Raw genomic sequence first — 20286 nt, forward strand, 5'->3', positions numbered from 1 at the left:
GTTTATATTAATCATGATATATCACTTGTCATCCTTTATGTTCAAGTTACGATTCGTCATGTCAATGTGGTACATCAGAAAGAACTTCGAATTTTAACGGTAAACTTGGTCTAGGCAAAGTATGGGAAAATACTTCGCTATTTTTCTTGGACGCTTTGTTCCTATAAAGTATTCAACATTTCCTGATCCAGTTTTCCCTAACCTTTGGTACATTTTTTATCGTTAGTCCTTGTGTGGGCGCCCCGACACGGCATGCTAACTCTGGGCGGCGCTGTACATCTGTCTCCTGGGACCAAGCGTGTGTTGACGCTCCAATGTTTTCCATTTTCATTGTGATATCATTCCAATTTCAATATACATTTAGCGTTATTAGAGTTATCAGGTTGTAATAAATTAATTGTTTTTTTTTATGGTATAAGCTGGTAAACGAGCATACGGATCACCTGATGGTAAACAATCGCCGCCGCCCGTGGACACCCAAAACACCAAAGGCGTTACAAGTGCGTTGCCGGCCTTTTGGGGGTTAGGAATTTAAGGGTTGTTGGGGATTGGGAAGATTGGGAAGAAGGTAAGGGTAAGGTAATTAAGCCCCGGTAACTTCGCTCACACAACACAAGCGTTGTTACACGTCGGTTTACGTACTATGCGCTGCACTAGTGTCTTTGTGTTTATTTTGTGTACAAATGATAAATAATTAGCTACGGAGTACGTTAAAGTGTGTTTCTGTGTCCGGGATACAGCTGGTCGTTGTGGGTAAATAAATAGTATCATGTACTTTAAGATAGGGAATCAGCAAACGAATGTTATACGAATGTATGGAATAAACTCAAAAAAAAAAAAATTATACATACCTGAACAAATCCACAATCCAATAATACCCCAGATTTACTTATCAACCTAGAGTGAAACGGACAGTATTTTAGATATATTAATCTAAAATTCTGTCCGTTTTTGTACCTGGTAAGTGCAAACGAGAGGTAATGGCATGCAGTGCGCAATGCGGCACCGTCCGTACGCTTCGTTATAAAACTTCACACGAGCTATTGGTTTAAAGAAATGTATGCTGCATTCTGGAATGTGTTGTTAAATAAAATCACAGTTTATTACGTGGCGGAGCAATGCAGGTTTATTCAAGTGTTGTTTGCACTACACAATTGACACACTGGGTTGTTGTGTTTTCTAATAAACTTGTTATATACGGTTTCCAACGCGCCCGCCAAGTGTTGCAATTATAGCAAACCCGATAAGTAAGCATTTTTTATATTTTCTAACTTAATTATTCCCGACTGAGTACCATTATAAAAAAATATGATGACACCTAACATGAACAATGGCCTTACAATTTTAATCAGATTTCGGTAATATTTTCCGACGTAGAATAAAAAAAGGCTTTGGCGCCATTCAGTGAAATGAAAAAAGCGCAATTACGCCGTCGGTCATTTATTGTGATTTTTATCAAAAAAGTTTTCGGTCGAGAAGTTGTGATGGAAGTGGAATCGTTGCGTAAAAATAATCAGTTTCAGTGGAATGATAAAACTTGTGTTATGAACACGAAGTTAGTTTAAATAAACACACTGAAGTTGTAGCTAGTTTCAAAGTTTATGTTCGCCGAGTTATCCGCACAAACAGACAAATACACCACCTACACTACACTTCTATGTATTGTTTAATAAACTACATAGACTATGTATATATCTATCTTGTTACTCTATACCGCAAAAACTGCTGAACGAATCATTTGAATATGTTTAGACACAGATAAATAAGGTTTATTTTTTAATAACATGATATATAAGCTATTTGTTTGTTATATTTACTTTTGTATTTTCTATTATTATTCTTTGACAACACGATAATCAGATTTCTGTGTTAAATCACAAAGGTTCAGTGAAAGAATCGCCTTATAGGATACAACTGCCTATTGTGTGTACTGGAAATAGATGCGTAATACTGCCTAATATGATTATGTGGTGTTAGTATATAAATAAACTGGCTGACCCGAGCTTCGTTCTGTTACTATCCCAGCCATTTTCCTTTTATAAGAGGCTCATCCCCTAATACGTAAGATTTTCATTATAACCGGTGAAAAATTGGCCCTGTCTTCGTCCGCTTGGAACAAAATACTAAGTAGAATTGTAGTTATTCATCGCATATTGTTATACTTAATGAATATTTATGCTAACCATGATGAGGGTAAGTAGGAGTAATGACATGAGAGATAATGACAGTAGCGGTTTAACTAATAGGAAAGCATCTGTTTTGTATCTGTTTGTGGTGTGAGTCGGCTCCCTGCCTTCTGTTAGGGCGATAGTCAGTCATCGGCTGCTAAGACCAAATAAATAAGTGAACATGTTGATATACATACACGAACATATTTATGGGTACTACCGAATGTGTAATTATGGGTTTTCAGTTTAGAAAATAAGGTTAAAGATCCGGATAAGAACTTTTTGTAGCGTTGATAAGTCTGCGTTAGGCCACCAACCCGCTTACTGCCAGGTCAGCGAAGCAAAGATGTGGACTACAGGAAAACTTCATTTAAAAAATATATAATTTTTTGTGATGAATATTGTTCATTAGTATGGTAGCTTAGTTAAACAGCTGACGATGACATAAGGAATAAGCATTTTAAATCATATTCATAAAATATAATTTCGTCTTTTTTGTTTTTTGCCCTACAGAAAGATTATAAATACCCGTATCGTCTCTCTATTTATTTGGAAACCCTAAAACTATTAACTTTCACGATTTTATTTGTTGAGGTTGTACACGAAGCTGCGGGTTCAGTGCCGACAAATAGAAAACTGACAATTTTCAAACATCAAAGACCTTACATCTGTTATTTACTGAAAACTTACATATATAATAAATAGCCTAATATATGTACGGTACATATGTATAAGATTCGTTCGACAGCCTTGAAAATGTACATTATCTTTTCTATGAATTTATAAAATGATTCATAAAAAGGATGTATTATTTTTTTTAAGAATTGGATATGCTACAGTCCCTATTAGATCGTAATAAAAATACAGTTTTATTAAAAGAAAAATTTGATTCGATCCTCCTTAAATTATACAGGGTGACTTTGAATTCGACGTATTCCTCTCGGGAGGTGATAATACAACTAATTTCCTACAAAATTAGCCCTGAGGTCCTTGGGCGGAAAGTGGCTAGTTTCTGAGATATTCAACATTTTTGGTTTTGGTAAAAAAATCCCAAATTGATTACAAAAACATCAATAAATAAAAAAATACTAGTTGGATTTTAGTTAATTTAGTTTTAATCAGTTGCCAATACATCAGTTATCATTTATAAATACTAATAATGGCAGAAATATCATTCGTTTTAAAATAGCAAGTAATTTCCTATGAAATTTTGTTTTGTTTCACTAATTTGGTCAATAGATAACTGGATTTATTTCGAAAAAAATATATGACACTACGCGTACAAACTATTAGAAAAACTTCCTTGGTTTATTAGCTAACCAGAAACGTAAAATTATTTACAAAATTCCCAAAAACAAATGAATTAATTGATGATAAGTTGAGTGTAAAGACAAAAGCGCCATTTCAAAAACATCTTAATTTGCAAAATTTTGTTCAAAATGATCTTCCCTACAACGAATACATGCCCGAACACACTTCCTTATCTCAATGACGTTCAATCTTGGGCTGAATATGCGTTTTATTTTGTCACTATGTTTTTTTGGAGAAGAATTTCGATGCTCGGCCAATTCCCTCTGCATAAACAAGGGACTTCATGTAAAAATCAACCAGCGTTAGATTTTGGACACCGCGCTTGCCATGTAATTGGACCCCCGTGCCAATATAACGCCTGGGAACCAAGGAATTCAACCATTGCCCCACAGTAGTTCGATAGTGCGCTGGATAAATTATCACAATATCCATTATTAGGCACAAAAACGTCAACAAAATCCGAAAAAAGTAAACCATCGTTAGCGCAGCGCGGTTTTAATTCCAATGTTTGCTATCATAAATAATTATTTGATTGGACCCTACTTTTCATCCAACAATTTAAATGGTGAGAGTTATGAAAAAAATTTAAGGAATGTGCAAGGGTCATTGTTTTAAATTTGAATTTAGAAACAACATGAATTAACTTATTCTACTTATTGAATTAATTTATTAATTTGATTGACGAATTTATTCCACATGACGATTGTCAAGTGCATTATCGAACTACTGTGCGGCAATGGTCGAAAACATTGATTTTTAGGCATTGGATTAGTAGGGCGGTCCAACTACATGGCATGCACAATGACCAGAACCTAACGCCGGTTGATTTTTACATGAAGTCCCTTGTTTATACAAAAGGAATTGGCCGTGTATCGTAATTCTTCTCCGAAACATATTTGAAGATAATTACGAAATAAGACGCATATTCAGTTCAAGAGTGACCATCATAGAGATAAGGAAGTGTGTTCGAGCATGTATTCGTCGTAGGGAAGATCATTTTGAACAAAATTTTGTAAATTAAGATGTTTTTGAAATTGCGCTTTTCTCTTTACACTCTACTTATCATCAATTAATTCATTTGTTTTTGGGAATTTTGTAGATAATTTTACATTTCTGGGTAGCTAATAAACCAAGGAAGTTTTTCTAATAGTTTGTACGCTTAGTGTCATATATTTTTTTCGAAATAAATCCAGTTATCTATTGACCAAATTAGTGAAACAAAACAAAATTTCATAGGAAATTACTTGCTATTTTAAAACGAATGATATTTCTGCCATTATTAGTATTTATAAATGATAACTGATGTATTGGCAACTGATTAAAACTAAATTAACTAAAATCCAACTAGTATTTTTTTATTTATTGATGTTTTTGTAATCAATTTGGGATTTTTTTACCAAAACCAAAAATGTTGAATATCTCAGAAACTAGCCACTTTCCGCCCAAGGACCTCAGGGCTAATTTTGTAGGAAATTAGTTGTATTATCACCTCCCGAGAGGAATACGTCGAATTCAAAGTCACCCTGTATATATATGTATAAAAAAACATCTCATTTTGAATCTACTGATGTAGTAATAAACACAGACTGAAATATTATTATGAATTTTGTAAAATTGAAGCAAAGTAACAACCTAGTCCTTCTCGCCTGGCCCAAGGTGAGAAAAGTCTTTGTATGATTCATCCCCTTAAAAAAAATCGTCAGACTCTAGACCACCGCCCGTCAAGCCAGTTATAATTCCAAATCATCCACTTGACTAACTGTGAAACAAAACTCATCACATCCAACATCCAAACAACTACACTCATCCATCTTTGGGATGATGAAAAAGCAAACACCATTAAAAGTAATTAAAACAAAACAGCTGAAACAAATGAGATCCGGGTGTTTCAGGGCCACATTGAAGTACGGTATACAAATAAAAGTTTTGATGAAATCCGTGATGAGGTTTACAAACGGACAGGAAGACCTGTAGCATATAGTTAAATTAGATACCTATATAACGTACAAGTTTTTGATAAGCTTTCATTTATAAATATCTCTATGTGTATGTCTTGTTGTTTGATTTCTTATCTATGTTAGACAAAAGTTTTCAAAATTAGAATCTCTGTCAGATTTTCACGTTAAATTACGTTATAAACATTTCTGGCACTTTCCATATTATTAAATGTCAGAAAAATAAAGTCAATGCACTTTCAAGTTGTTTACCTGATTTTCAGTTTCCAGAGTTTTTATAGTTTCCAATTCTCGATAAACACCTCAGTCTTATAAAGTTTTCAATGGAAAACTTGAAGTCTATAATCAGATAAACACTAGCAACACTCTTGTAGACTATATTTGTACCTAGACGTCTAGACATAGAATTATCTAAATTTATTTTTGTATTCGATTTAAATAATTTTGTTCAAAGCTTTTAAGTAACGCAAATATATTCATGAGGCGGCTGGCCGGTCGGAGGTTACTCGTGGTGAACGGAGACTTTGTTACTAAGTGAGTACATAATGTTACCCACAATATGTATAAAGGTCCTATGTATGATGTAACGAAAACATTATACCAAGGGTCTTTGAATCATTAGGATTTCCCGCCGGAGTCTTTGAATCATAAAAAATAGGTAAAGGATTTTTGAAGGTAACCCGTGCGTGATATTCTTCGTCATTTGTTCTTGCAACCACTTGGTAAATGAGGCCAAAAACAAGATTCTGATACTCTATGTTTATATGAAACCAAGTATTTTCTATTTGGAACAACTATGACACATCTACATCACAATTAAACCCCAAATTAGAAGCAATTATCCGAAACTGTTGTACAATTATTGGAAACTAAGTTAGGGCTGATTGTGTTAAGCTTAAACACAATCGAATTAGTTCCCATTATGTGGAGAGGTAACGGCGGCACTGAACATATAGCAGTATTACGACCTCACAATAAAATCTGGTAAAACAAGTCGCAAAACACTAGAATAATTTTATCCAAAATTAATGAATAATTAAAGGAAACTGACACGCGTCAAGGATAAGTTCCAAGAAACCGTTTCTGACACTTTTCCTGTAATCAAACTAGAATGGTTCTCTAGCGTAAAATAACAGAATCACAATTTACATATTAAGTAGAAAAGCCTATATATAACTTCAGCACCACCTTACGATAACTACCACGCCATAACCTCTGGCTCGTCCACATTTAGCAGATGCGACGCGTGCAGGCATTTCGCTCCTAGATCGCGGGCTAATTGCGTGTATATTAGGTGCAGTTCGCTTGTCGCTTGCGAGCACCTGGCGAACCGCTCGCGAACACGGCATAGCGTACACGTGGTCCCACAGATGGGGCCCAGTAGGGCTGATGCCTGATCCGGAGCTGCGGACTACCTAGGGGTTTACCGGGGCTCCGGCTCAAAAAAAATAGCGTACACGTGGTCACGTGTTCCAATAAAAAATCCAAGTTTGCAGTTTACGACAAGATCTGTTAAATGCAATTAAAACTGTTTATATCACACCAACTATGTCAACTGCAAATACTAAATAACTTGATACTTTTTAATTGCATCATCCAGTAGTCTAGTTAATACTGCATAGACTGTAAAATAAATAATGTTTAATTACTGCAGTCTTTTGCTCGTAAAGTTAATAGTAACAATGTTTGTATAATACAGAACTAACTGCTCGTTTAAAATAACATAATAGAGAATGTTTATGACTTCATAATTACTAGGAATACGAATAATTATAGTTTAAAATTAGTTTCGAATTTATGATAATATGTGGTCAAAGACCCTTGAAATTGAACATTTCAAATCTCTTCTTGCTAGACTAGTTTCACGTGCAAACCTTAATACTTTTGTCCTTGATACAAACAATAATAGAGAAGCTAAAGAAAGATAATACCGAACGATATCTAATTTTACAAGAAGATTTACTGGCAATCATTTTGTAATATCGGGGAACATAAAACAGTGCTCCAGTTACTAAGTAAATGGGATAAACGGGTATAACTCGGTACCAGGACCTCTTTCGCTGAAACTTGAATCTCGTATTTCACAACGAAGTACTGTAAAATCTGTGCTAACAATAACTATCTCTACTAATTGAGATTGGTGCTACGGGCTCTACGAGCTACGGTGCTACGCGCTACGACCGCTACGCTTCGTAGCAATGTTTTTTTTTTTTTACATTTAATGGGTCGACGTTTGACCGCTATCTCACCTGATGGTAAGTGATGATGCGGCCTACGGTGGAGCACGTCTGCCCATAAGCAACCTATTCACTCGGGCCTTGAAGACACCCAGGTTATACCCATCAGGAAACACAGACTCCGGCAAGGAGTCTGTAAAGAAATATGGTTGAAATGAAATATTGCTGTTGCGTTGGATTTTATACGAATATAATCTTTGTTTATTGTGTGTAGTATTTTTGTTGTAAGTAATACTGAGTGAGTTTATAAACTTATAAGTTTACTAAAAAAAAAATTAATAAAATTTTGTTGCCAAAAGTAAATTTCTCCTGATGAAGGTATAAAGTTATTTGAAGGTATGAGTACTGCATTATAACAGAACACACACACGTGCCAATTTGATGATGAGCTAGTCTTTGGAGTATTAGAACTTATATTAAGAAAATACTAAGTAGGTACAGTGAAATAATAATAAAATGCGAACGGGGTGAACATGGTACAATTTCATTTATTCTCGCTACGTGCTCCGTCGACTTTGATGAAACTTATGAAAACTTCAGTCGAACGATTTTATGAAGTTAACCGAGTGTGCAGATACAAAGGAGCCGCCCCTTTGTTATTACTTGCGACGCTTCGATGAAAACATAAAAAAAATATTTCCTAATAAAACTGCTATAGCATGATTTCCTACGTGTTACAAAAACATTGTAGTACCATTGGTTAAATGGCAAACGCTACTCGAATAAAATAAAAATAATATCGAGTCTTCATAGATTATCGATACTTTATTGTTTTATTTATTTACTGACTTTAAGACTGTCTCTGAGAGACAACATCGCCTAGTGCCAATAAAATCACAATAACTTAAAAAAAAAAACAAAACTATGTATATCGATACTTATGATAAACAGTATGGTCTACGAACTTAGGGTCTTCACAACTAGCAACAGAATCTAGGATTGTACTTAATGTTTGGCAATAGTCTCAACTCCTTTTATATGGGACTCATAACTTATGAAAGAAGTCCTATGTAAAGTGTATACATTATATTGTTATGTCTATCCGGTCTACCCCAATCCTCTCGTACATGTCTTTTTGATCAAACTGAAATAATTTAATTTGGAAAACCCTCTTTTCTATAGATCTCTTTTCTATAGACCCGTAACCATACGTTTCGAGGAAAACATTCGGGTCGTGTGATTCACACCCAATGTTCAATACTATCTGTTAGTCAGTTGGGCATGAAATTGTTCTATATATGTGTGGGATACTTGAATAATAACGTAAATATTCCATGAGGAAACTCATTTCATTTACAAATGATGAGTTCCCGAATAGATAAATATTTGTGTTTGGGCCTTTTTATTATTTAATGAAATGGTTTTTATTTTCTTTGTGAGTATGTGAGGAAATATCACATAAATATAATTAATTAAAAATAAAGGTTTAAGCTACGCGACGTCACCGCGTCTGCGCACGTTATTCATTATAAAGAAACTAGTAAAGCTTTTCTCAATACCGTATACCGTTATTTTTAGTTAAATTAGTATCTATGTATTAAAATATAATACTAATAAATAAGTTTTAATTTAAGTTTCATATCTACTTACAGGCCGTGTTCTCGATCACCCAGTTTCAGATTACGCAAATTAATGATAGGAACTTAGCTTGTAACCTCACAAGAGTTGCCTACACAACAATATCTTCGTTTCAGCCCGGAGGGGTACAAACACTTGAAGTTTCACGTTTCCATGAAGTAGCGGCGAGATTGATACCTTCACATACGCAAATTGAGGCTGCGCGTGTACTGATTCATAGAATTCCGAAATAGATCTAGTATTTGAAGCCAGGTTATTTAATTTCGATCCGGAGCTGCGAACTGTCAAGAGGTTGGGGTGGTTTTTAGTCAGTAACAGTTTGATACTCCCTCTCAAGTCGCCCTAGGTGGGAGAAGTCATTGCGTGATTTTACCTTTTTTGTTTTTTTTTTTAGTTTTGAAAAAGTAGGTCTGAATAAATTATTTAATAGCAGCAAATGTTGTTGTTAGTGAATGAAACTTTTAATAGAAGTATTTATCAGTTCTTTGTTAATGAACTAATGCATTACTTAAAATAAATAGTTTCAGACAATGAATAATGTGAAACAAGTAATACCTACATACAAATATGTTTTATGTTAAACAGTTTTAATGGGCTTATATTGTATGGTGTTTTATGTTAAACAGTTTTAATGGGCTTATATTGTATGGTCATTAAGATTAAAAGTGGGTACATAACAAAAGATTGATCTGTCGTTAGGAAGGTGGAGAAATTCGAATGACTAAATTAGACCCAAACAAACAAACAGCTTAAGCTAAATAAAATAAGCCGTTTAAATATATTAAGCTCTTTAAAAATATATAATTCTATTGGTTAGGAACAGTATTCAAAAACTTACGTTATCATGTCTGAGATAAAACTGTAGCTGGGCAACATACCTGTATTAATATAGGATTTATAGATACATAGATACCTAGTTTAATATAGGATCGTATTATCAGATAGTTCGATAGTTAGTTTAGTTTTAGCTAGTTACAAGAGCCTCAGACAACCTTCAAAAGCTAGTAAAACATTTTCTTAAAATAATATTGTAAGTAGGTAGCTCTAGTCTTCAGTGATCTATGTATTTTCATTGTTTCTACCTGACTGGATAACGGTGCGATCAAACTCACTGATTTTATAAGGATCATAAAGTTTTCTTACAAAAATTATAGCATTAAATATAAACGTTTAAGTTTTTACGAACTTTTATCTTTTTGGGTTTATTGGTAATAATGTAGAAAGAAATGGTATACTTATATCCTCAAATCTGCCTTACTAGCATGTGGATTATGACAAATATTCAATATAGTAGAGGTCAATAGTTCAGTACCCTTAGTACGAGTTTGCTTTACGTTCAAAGTAATCGAAAGGTGAGCGCGTTCGGCGCTCTGATTGGTTAGTTTATTCGAGTCGGCCAATCAGAGCGCCGAACGCGCTTTCGTTTCGATTACTTTGAACGTAAAGCAAACTCGTACTAAGGGTACTGAACTATAGGCGCGCTCTGATTGGTCAACTAGAATAAATCAATCATAGATATACATATACGGGCTATTGACAATGTTGGCTCGTTAATAAGTAAGTTATTACGTATGTAAATGCAGACGTCGGCCATAAATACATTCACATCTAGATAGCAGATAAAATTCAAATTAAACTAAAACGAACACATCTTTACAGACCAAATCTAGAGTAACTTTTGACTCTTTATCTCCTTTTGACATTTATTTGTCTGTCAGTTTACGCAAATAAGACGTCAAGCAGGTACGGTAATTTATGTTTTAACTAGACAACTAAAAGCTTCTGTATTGAAATAAATATCTGATATCAAGCTGAGAGTTATGTATCTATTCGTTTTGTTTAACCTCTTGATATTTAGATACAGATAAGCCTCGATCTACGGTAATAAAATCTTCCAGTCGTATTATGAAGTTGATTGAAGCCACTTTTCTCTTAAACATTTTAATCTTATACGAAGCTGGTAAACGAATTTATAGTATACATAGATTTCTTGAGCTTAAAACACGAATAATACTTTAACACTGTTGTCAACGGATTTTTTTTTATTTTAAGTACATTTTCTTATATCTTCTCGTATTTGTTTATTCTTTGAGTTAGTAGGTCATTATAAATGTCAAAGCATAATATTGTCGCAGTCAGTTTCATTAAAATATTTGTCATATTTCCACACTTTCAAATGTAAGTCATTAAAAAAGGGTCGGCGAAAGAATCCACTAATGATTATAGCGCACTAGATAGCCCATTAACTTTAATTGTATACGCTACAGAGAGAGAATAACAAAATAAGTATTCATTTAAACAAACAAACATGTACAGAAAATGTTGTATAAACAAACTATAGTACGAATGTTTAGATTCGCATTAATTGCTTCGAAATGAACGTGTTATCAAAATATAACACTGCTTTCGCGTTTATTTGCGAATGAAATCACTTAATTTAATTTTCTCTTTGAAACATGTTAAATGAAAAACAATCGCAAATTAATATATGTATAAACATGTTTGTGGATAGAAATTATTTACTCTAAACTTAATTACGGTTATACGAGTATATCTTTATAACCATTTTATCAAAAATAGCAATCCCTTTTTAAACAACATTTATGACGAAGATAAAAAATATACAGAAATAATTAACTATCTAGCCTCTTTAGAACATGAAATATCTTTGATTTTTCAATGAATTCCAATTCTCAACAAACCAAGAATTTCATTGAAAGTTTGGAAAGAGATTTCTATATTTATAAAATTATTATAAATAGCAGGTAAATAATCATATCTATTCAATAGTAAAAAGGAGCTGTGATTCCTAATTCTGCTTAATAATCTCTTTATAGCTATAGCTAAGAAAATAAGGTTTCTGTAAATGTAACCTAGATTAAAAAAAATATAAAGTAAAAAAGGTTATAACTAAATTGCACTTAGTTTGTATATAATGAATATAATGAAAAAACAGACGGACTAATTTTAAGAAATTTTCACTTAATTTTTATGAATAAGGTCTATGAATTTTCATTTCACAGAAACAAATTACGTTTGAGCTTATAAATTTTAAGTTAATTTCGACATAAAAACTCAATATCTATTAAATATTTTTATTAAAATTATAAGGAGAGTAACGGTTTCACCGACTTGCCTTACAGACAAGCACATCTTCTTCGTGAAAATTTCGAAATGAAGAAACATTAAACGAATTCTTATTGTGGAATAATAAATACATTCTTTCTTCTGGCGGACATCTTGACATTTTATTTGGCTTGCTCTTAGTTGTTTTATTAATTAAAACAATGTACATTAATAAAAATTCATTTCGCCCAATGAATTCATAGCGCACTAAATTAAATTTTGTCAAGAAATATAATTTAAATAAATAATAATAAGAAAATACGTCGTCGACCCCTCGGATTTTGATCAGTAGAAATTTCAAAAACTGGAATTGGTTTTTTATGCCCACATAAACATATTATATAAGCGACAATTAATCCTATTATGTAGATAAGAGGTACTTACTATGCTTCACAAGAAATACAACAACTTTTTAGCTACACTCTAGAAGTCTTTAAATTTGTATTTTATTACAAAAAATAATAAGGTTTAAATTAAGTCATACGTAAACAACGTCTGACTTAATTTTAAAAGTAGCTCCTAACAGTATATGTACAAAATTGTACTAACAGTACATAACAACCGTAGTAAACATCAGAATGTTTGGCGACAAATATGTAAATGTCTGCCGGAGAATGTACCTCATTAAAATGCTAAGCATTCAATCTGTTTCAATCCTCCACCCTGTTGGGACAGTTTAGCTCAAACTGTTACTCAACTATCTGTGTTACGATACTGCTACTATGTTTTGAAACTATTTATTAGTATAAAATGGAATCTCTAATGTCACTTAATACGCTAGTTTCCTAATATCAAATTGAATACTTTTTTCGAAACGTCAAAAACGATATTTTCTGTGAATTTTGAATGAAATAATGCATAAATAGAAACAAAATTAACTAGAAAAAAATAGAAAAATATGATTATGATGGAAGTATGATTATTTTTGAATATTTTATTGTATTGAAAAGTCGAAATCATAGATTTTTACTGTCTGCAACAGCTGACTTACTGTTTAACATGTTGGTGGTATTTTAAATGGCTATTTAGTTTTTCTTGGACACATTTGAATTTTCATTCAACTGTCTTTTTAGGTATAACTCTGGACGCTAAGCTACAGTGGGCTCCACACGTAGATAAGTTGTCGAAAAGACTCAGCTCTGCAGCATATGCCGTTAAAAAAATTAGAAATTTGACCGATGTAAATACAGCGCGATTAGTATACTTTAGTTATTTTCATAGTATCATGTCATATGGTATCCTCCTGTGGGGAAATGCTGCTGACATTCAGTCTGTCTTTGTGCTGCAGAAAAGAGCCATTCGATCAATTTATAATCTTAGTCCGAGGCACTCTCTTAGGGAACTATTTAAAGAAATTAATATATTGACTGTTCCTTCTCAATACATTTATGAAAATGTAGTGTATGCTCACAAAAACATTAATTTATTCAAAAAGTATTGTGATATACATAATATAAACACTAGAAGTAAAAACAAATATATTGTTCCCACTACTAGACTTAAGAAAATAAGTGGTTCGTTCAGATGTCAATGCATACGCTTTTACAATAAAATTCCCAGCGATATTCAAAGTTTGAGCCTGAATAAATTTAAAAATGTTATTAAAGAAAAACTGTATAGTAAAGCTTTTTATAAAATTAAAGACTACTTAGATGATAGTCAGGCTTGGGAGTGAGCCGCTATAATGTCCACACAGGTCATGTTGACATGTTTGTAACACAAGTTACATTTTTATACAATTTGACATGATATACATTAATATCATTCGATATTTTTTTGTTTTCACATATTATTTTTAAAATTGTTAGTTTGAGGACCGTGCGAGAGTTTGCCTAGTCATTTCACTTTTAGTTAATTATATTCTGACAGTGTGAGCATTTGTGTGGCCTACCCAAATGTTCTTTTGGTAGGTATTGTTCGTCGGATCATTCAGCAACAGCCGTCAGCTGAGCTCATTGTAAACTGACACATGCGTGCTGCCATCTGAACAGGTCCGCTCAAACTGCTGTGGTTCTTTCCTCAAAAGACCACTACAGTATAAACTTGCACGGTTCTCCGACATCTTTAATTGATTTTGTCTGGACTTTAAAAGAGACTATGACCTCTGAGTTTGTTTCGGCATTTCTTCTCAGAGTAGTCGGATAGGAAATGCCGGCCTCATCTAGCTATTTGAAATATTGACGTGTAAAAGTGTTATTTTATAATCTATTTACAGAAATAAATATCATTTATCATCATTTATCATTTATCATAACCAAAAATGTCAACAGGTATAAAATAATTACAGTTATTTTTTATTATGTGCAACATGTTTTAATAGGTTTGTATACATACATCTATTATTAACTAAAAATAAACTGTCTTTATACTACAATAGAGTGAATTTGCGCAAACCGAATTGGAGTAAAGTGCTATTTATTGGCGGTGGAGTTGTCAGTCAAACTGTCAGAGACCACTTAACATGACGGGCTGTTACGTTGCTTGCCACACAATAACATAAACAATAGGGTTCACGTCACCGTCATACCTTTATTGGATACTTCAAATAGTAAAATAGCCTGTATATCAGATGGATAATAACTACTTGGATTGGATTAACGACTATAAAAAAGTGCTTTATGTAGAAATCAAGCACCAGTGACGTGGCAACTTTAATTGGCTTATCGAAATACTTCTTCTTATTTCGAAAAAAAAAGTAATACTTAATCTAAATGCTATTCATAATTTGGCAAGTTATGTAGATTATATTTTAATGTTAATGCGTTTCTAAAATATGCCATAAACCTTGTAAAATAAAGCTAAAAATCATTTCACGTTTAAAATACTTTCAGTGAAAATTATTTCAGGAAGTTTAGCGTTGAAAAGTTCAAAGCCTGTAATTTGTGTGCAGCGGAACATTTCAATGTCGAGCCTGTCAATGGTTCCTTTGCTTTCAGAGCTGAAAATGTAAACCTACGACGCTGAAGTCATAAGTTTTATGGAACATTTCAGTGTATTTTATTTTGGTACATTTCAGCGAGTCACTTAAACCATTTCGGAGCATATTTCAGTCGTTAGTTTTGGGGAAGGAGTCGGGAAAATGTTGTGTATTTTATTTACTTAATGGTTGCAAGGTTTTCAGTGAATATTTTTCAAGTGCTGCTGAAATGCAGTTAAATGCAAATATCCAAGTTGTTTTTTACTTGAAAGTGAAGAGGCTGCGTATAAACATCTGCGTTAGGGAAATAAATAACTAACTATATAGTATTAAAAAAATGTTTTTATATTTATACTTATTAAGGTAATTTTATTTATATGTACACTTTTACTGGCTGTACTACTTCTAACCTAGCGGTAACCACAGAGTTAATACACTTATCGCAACTTTAGTTCCTACCGCAGGTATCCCTCAGATAAACCTAGACCTCTTAAACTGTAATATTTTAGCCAAGAGTAGAGATTATACCAAACTCTTTAATATAGTGGAGTCCCAATATTCCCAAGATAACACAACAGCAATAATTTAAAACCCAAAAACTGATTCTGTTGATATCGATAAGTAGAATCGAGTGCCGTATGTAAGCATCGAGTAATTTATCGATAACCGCATTGTCAATTTATCTCGGATCGCCCGGTTGAACCAGTGCAATAAATTCCAGAGATACAAGCAAATTGATCGGTATTTACAAGCCTCTAGTCCATTCATACTGGCTCGCTGTTATTAAATATTAAACGTGGTAGTTTTGTTTTGTTTGAATCACTGTTGTTGGTCATTTGTTTTCTTAGACGGTTTTTGTTTTGTGTAATTGGGTGTGTCAAAATGAAATGACATTAAATTCTTAACTAAACCAGATAAGATTTTTTTATTAATTTAAGTATAAAACTAAGATACAGATCTAAAATACAGTTAAAAACATCCTAAGAATATATTTTTCGTACCTAAATATCTTGAAAGAAAAGAATTTAAAAATAACGTGTTACAAGTGCTCCCTTTTAAGAAGTTGGTTCTCCCTCCATTCATTCATTCATTGATTGAGAAAAGTAAAAGGTCTGAAGTGCACTTAGAACAGTTGAAAGGCATTCGAAGATTTCCGAGATTAAAAAAGCAAGATTTTCCTTACAAATGTTACAAAGCTTTCGTAATAACTGATAGATTTTTATATTTATTATTCTTTTGTTTTCAGTAAACGGTAGAACGAACTGACAAAAATTTTTCTTAAAATATTTGAGAGCAGTTCAAACAATTCAAAATTCTTTAGGCTTTTAAGTTGTATTAGCTGTACCCGCGACTTCGTCCGTCTGGAATAATGTCTATGTATAGTTTTCCCGCAGTCAGAGCTCATAATTATATGACATGTTAAATACTTAAGAACATATGTATAGGTAAGTGTTTAAGATGAAGAACCAAGTCATATCTCCTGCATCTTAAAATGAATCAAGTCACATCAAGTTCAAAATGATGTAGCCACTTCAATGTCACTGTCAGACGACAGTGAAATTCAATTACTCAGTGATGTTCGCGAGTAATCTAACACGAGGTGTCCAAACTTGTGTTTAATATCATTACGCGTGGAGACAAACTTTGTCAGCGCTTTGATTTGAACTGTGAACGCCACTGATTGCTAACTTTATCCTTTTCATCGAGTTTAGAGTGTGAACTCTATCGACCAAGGTGACTTGTAGCCTAAGTACGAGTTTACTTTACGTTTAAAGTAATCGAAACGAGAATGCGTTCGGCGCTCTGATTGAGTGGTGTGTCTGAGCGCCGAACGCGCCCACGTTTCGTTTTCGTTCAAAGTAAAGTAAGTAAACTCGTACTAAAGTTACTGATTACCCGGCGCGAATGAATCAACCAATGAGAGCACCGAACATGCTCCCGTTTCGTTTTTGTTCTATGTAAAGAAAACTCGTACTAAGGGTGCTGTTTGATTGGTTTATTCGAGCCGGTCAATCAGAATGCCGAATACGCTCTCGTTTTGATTACTTTAAACATAAAGCAAACAAATTCTAAGGAGACTGGCCACAAATATTTACCTTGAATTCCAACTTAATTAATGCTAATTGTTGCTGATGATATTGTTGGTAAACTATTCCCAAGGATATTGTTTGTTACCAATATCCTTAAAGTTGCAGAGAACTTAAATATACGGACATGCGTAATTAGGTTGAATGTTCTTTATAATTATTTAATGGTTTGTTAGAGAACGTTTGCATATTTCCTAACTGTAACTATCCAAGCCCCAACGTTTCCACTAAAACCTGACGTGTAGTTGACCGTACCTATGTTATTATTTATGAAGAAACCCCAGAGAGTAGTTCACCGAACTTCACTGCACAACTGTTTTGAATTTCGAGCTTCACTAATATTGCCAGACAAAATAATTCATGTTCTCTCTCAAAAGTGTTGTCATGTTACGGATAAACCTTGCTAATCTATTAAATCCCTTGAGTCCTGATTTAGTATTCTGTTCCACAAAGCTGTGCTAAATAACGTTTTGAGCTCGTGATTATTCTCGGTAATTATTGGCTGCATCGCTAACCGGTTAATATTGTAGGAACCGGTAATTGCTGTTTGTATTCCACGCTCCTAGTTAAAGCAAAGTATCCAAGTTGATTATAATGTATTTGTTCCGTTCATTTTATTTTCATAGGTTTTATTTTGTAATGCTTTGGACGTATTATACTTGCTTTTTAGCTGCAAATAAACTTTAGGTACAATTAATGATACAGATGCGACCCAGTAGGGTTGATACCCGATCCGGAGCTGCGGACAACGTAACAGGTTACCCGGGCTCCAGTTTAAAGCAGGAGAAACTGGGTGGTTTTTAGTCAGTAACAGTCTGACACTCCCTCTCGCCTCACCCAAGTTGGGAGAAGTCATTCCCTCCTCAACAAAAAACGTACAATAAATGAAGAAGATAATTCAGTATACCTATAATACCTCAATACATTTAGGTACCCATATACATATATTGTATTTGTATTTAATTGTGCGTTTTTATATTATTCACAGGATCATTCAATGTGCAAAGCTAAGGATTCAACCAGATTGTAATTAAAACCTCCTGTTATAGTTTTCTAGAGTTAAATATATAGAAGATAGAATTTAATAGCTTTAAAGGCAAGCTTATTCCGACACAAGACTTAGTAATGCTCTTTATGAATACATTAGTTCAGACAGCAATCGGAACTCGGGCGATAAAAGCATCGGAATTTGGGGCACGGCTCTAGAACGTCACCAAAGAAATAGGAGTAAGGTAATTTATTTCTTATATTTTAAGTCAGTCCGTTTGTAATGAAAGATCTAGATACCAATTTTATACATGACTAGCTACTTCCGCGCGGTTTCACCCGCTCTACTTGGCTCCTACTGGTCATAGCGTGATGTTTTATAGCCTATAGCCTTCCTCGATAAAAGCGCTATCCAACACAAAAATAATTATTCAAATCGGATCAGTAGTTTTAACTGGTTCTAAGCACCCAGCACCCAGTGGCGGCTCACTATTTATGTGTTTACATGATACGCTATTTTTTTTTATTCCAGAATAAGGCGGCGAACGCGCAGACGGATCACCTGATGGTAAGCAATCACCGCCGCCCACGGACATATGAAACACCAGAGGCATTACAAGTGCGTTACCGGCCTTTTGGGGTTATGATTTTAAGGGTTGTTAGGGAATTGGCATGGGGGGTAATTGGGCCTCCGATAACCTCAATCTAGCAACGAAACACAACGCAAGCCTTGTTTCACGTCAGTTTTCTGTGAAGCCGTATCACTCTACGTCTACCACTACACTGGCGAAAAAGGGTGTTATCTATAATTTCTGTAATTCTTACCTAAGAATGACGTTAACGTGACGTCATTTATGTCTACACACCTCTAAAAACCACTTATGGGAATAAACGGCGTGATGTCATACATGTAATGTTTATAAATTGGCAGTTAAAGTCTGATATACGTCATGCAATTACTTGATGAGGTGGAACGTCGTAAACGTTAAACTGCAGCTCGTAAAGTGACTGGGCATTTATTATATCAGGTCGGTGTTGTATATGCTATGCGGCTGATGATGCATAGGTATGTATTATATTTATAAATTATACTAGCTTCTGCCAACAGTTGAGCCTATATAGTTAGGTTAAAGTTAACCTGAGCTATTTTAGAGTATTTTTTTCAAAGGGAGCAAACCATCCAAACTCTTCTCTCGCCTTGGGCGAGGCGGGAAGGAGTGTCAGACTCTTAGTAACTAAAAACCACCCCGTTCCTACTCCTGCTTTTCAAGCCGGAGCCCCGGTAAACCCGCTTAATCTGCCTTATTACATCTGCCTCTAATCCAGATCTGTTCAGTGATTTTTAAGTGAAAATTGATATCTTACGGACCACGTGATAGTAAACGGTTACTGTAACCTAAATACACCTTTGACTGTTTAATTCAAAACAAGCAATAACTAAAAATAATAGAAAGCTCCACCACACTTTGTTATTTTTTTCGCAGGTGTTAATGTAAACCATATCATATGACAACTTTCAAGCAATATTCAACCTTAGCACCAGAAAGCTCTTATGGTCGACAATTCAATGGCAGAAATAAAGAACTTATGGTGGTTTTTCAGCAACTGATTATGTCAAGAAGGAATTTAAGTACCGAATAATATTTCTGCGTCGCGTTCTCGTTACATAATGTTATTCAAAGTTATGCATTATGCGGCTCCTAAATGCAAATCAGTCTTATGTATGCAACCAATTAAAACGTTGAATGTACGAATAGCAAAGAATTAGAATGCTGAAAGCATACTTTTTTAATAAAATGTTTCGTTTGTTACATACTAGTTTTTACTAATGATTTATTTCGTTTCAACGTGTATTTATTTCTGTCATTAATTTGTTTGTGACAAGTTAAACAAAAAGTTGCAATTTTTTCTTTTAAATAA

At 33.8% G+C, this 20286-nt stretch overlaps 1 protein-coding gene and 1 long non-coding RNA gene across 2 annotated transcripts in view; one reads left to right on the top strand and one right to left on the bottom strand.

The window, feature by feature from the left end:
- Positions 1 to 20286, bottom strand: part of LOC118266881 (caspase-8) — a 404424-nt gene that overhangs the window by 85894 nt on the left and 298244 nt on the right. The gene's annotated exons all lie outside the window — the stretch shown is intronic.
- LOC126912206 (uncharacterized) overlaps positions 7638 to 20286 on the top strand; it is an 87155-nt gene continuing 74506 nt past the window's right edge. The window contains exon 1 of the long non-coding RNA XR_007706821.1: positions 7638 to 7766. This is a non-coding gene — a long non-coding RNA (uncharacterized LOC126912206). The remainder of the gene's footprint in view (positions 7767 to 20286) is intronic.

The sequence above is a fragment of the Spodoptera frugiperda genome, chromosome 23 (assembly GCF_023101765.2).
Source record: "Spodoptera frugiperda isolate SF20-4 chromosome 23, AGI-APGP_CSIRO_Sfru_2.0, whole genome shotgun sequence".
Classification (NCBI taxonomy): Eukaryota; Metazoa; Arthropoda; class Insecta; order Lepidoptera; family Noctuidae; genus Spodoptera; species Spodoptera frugiperda.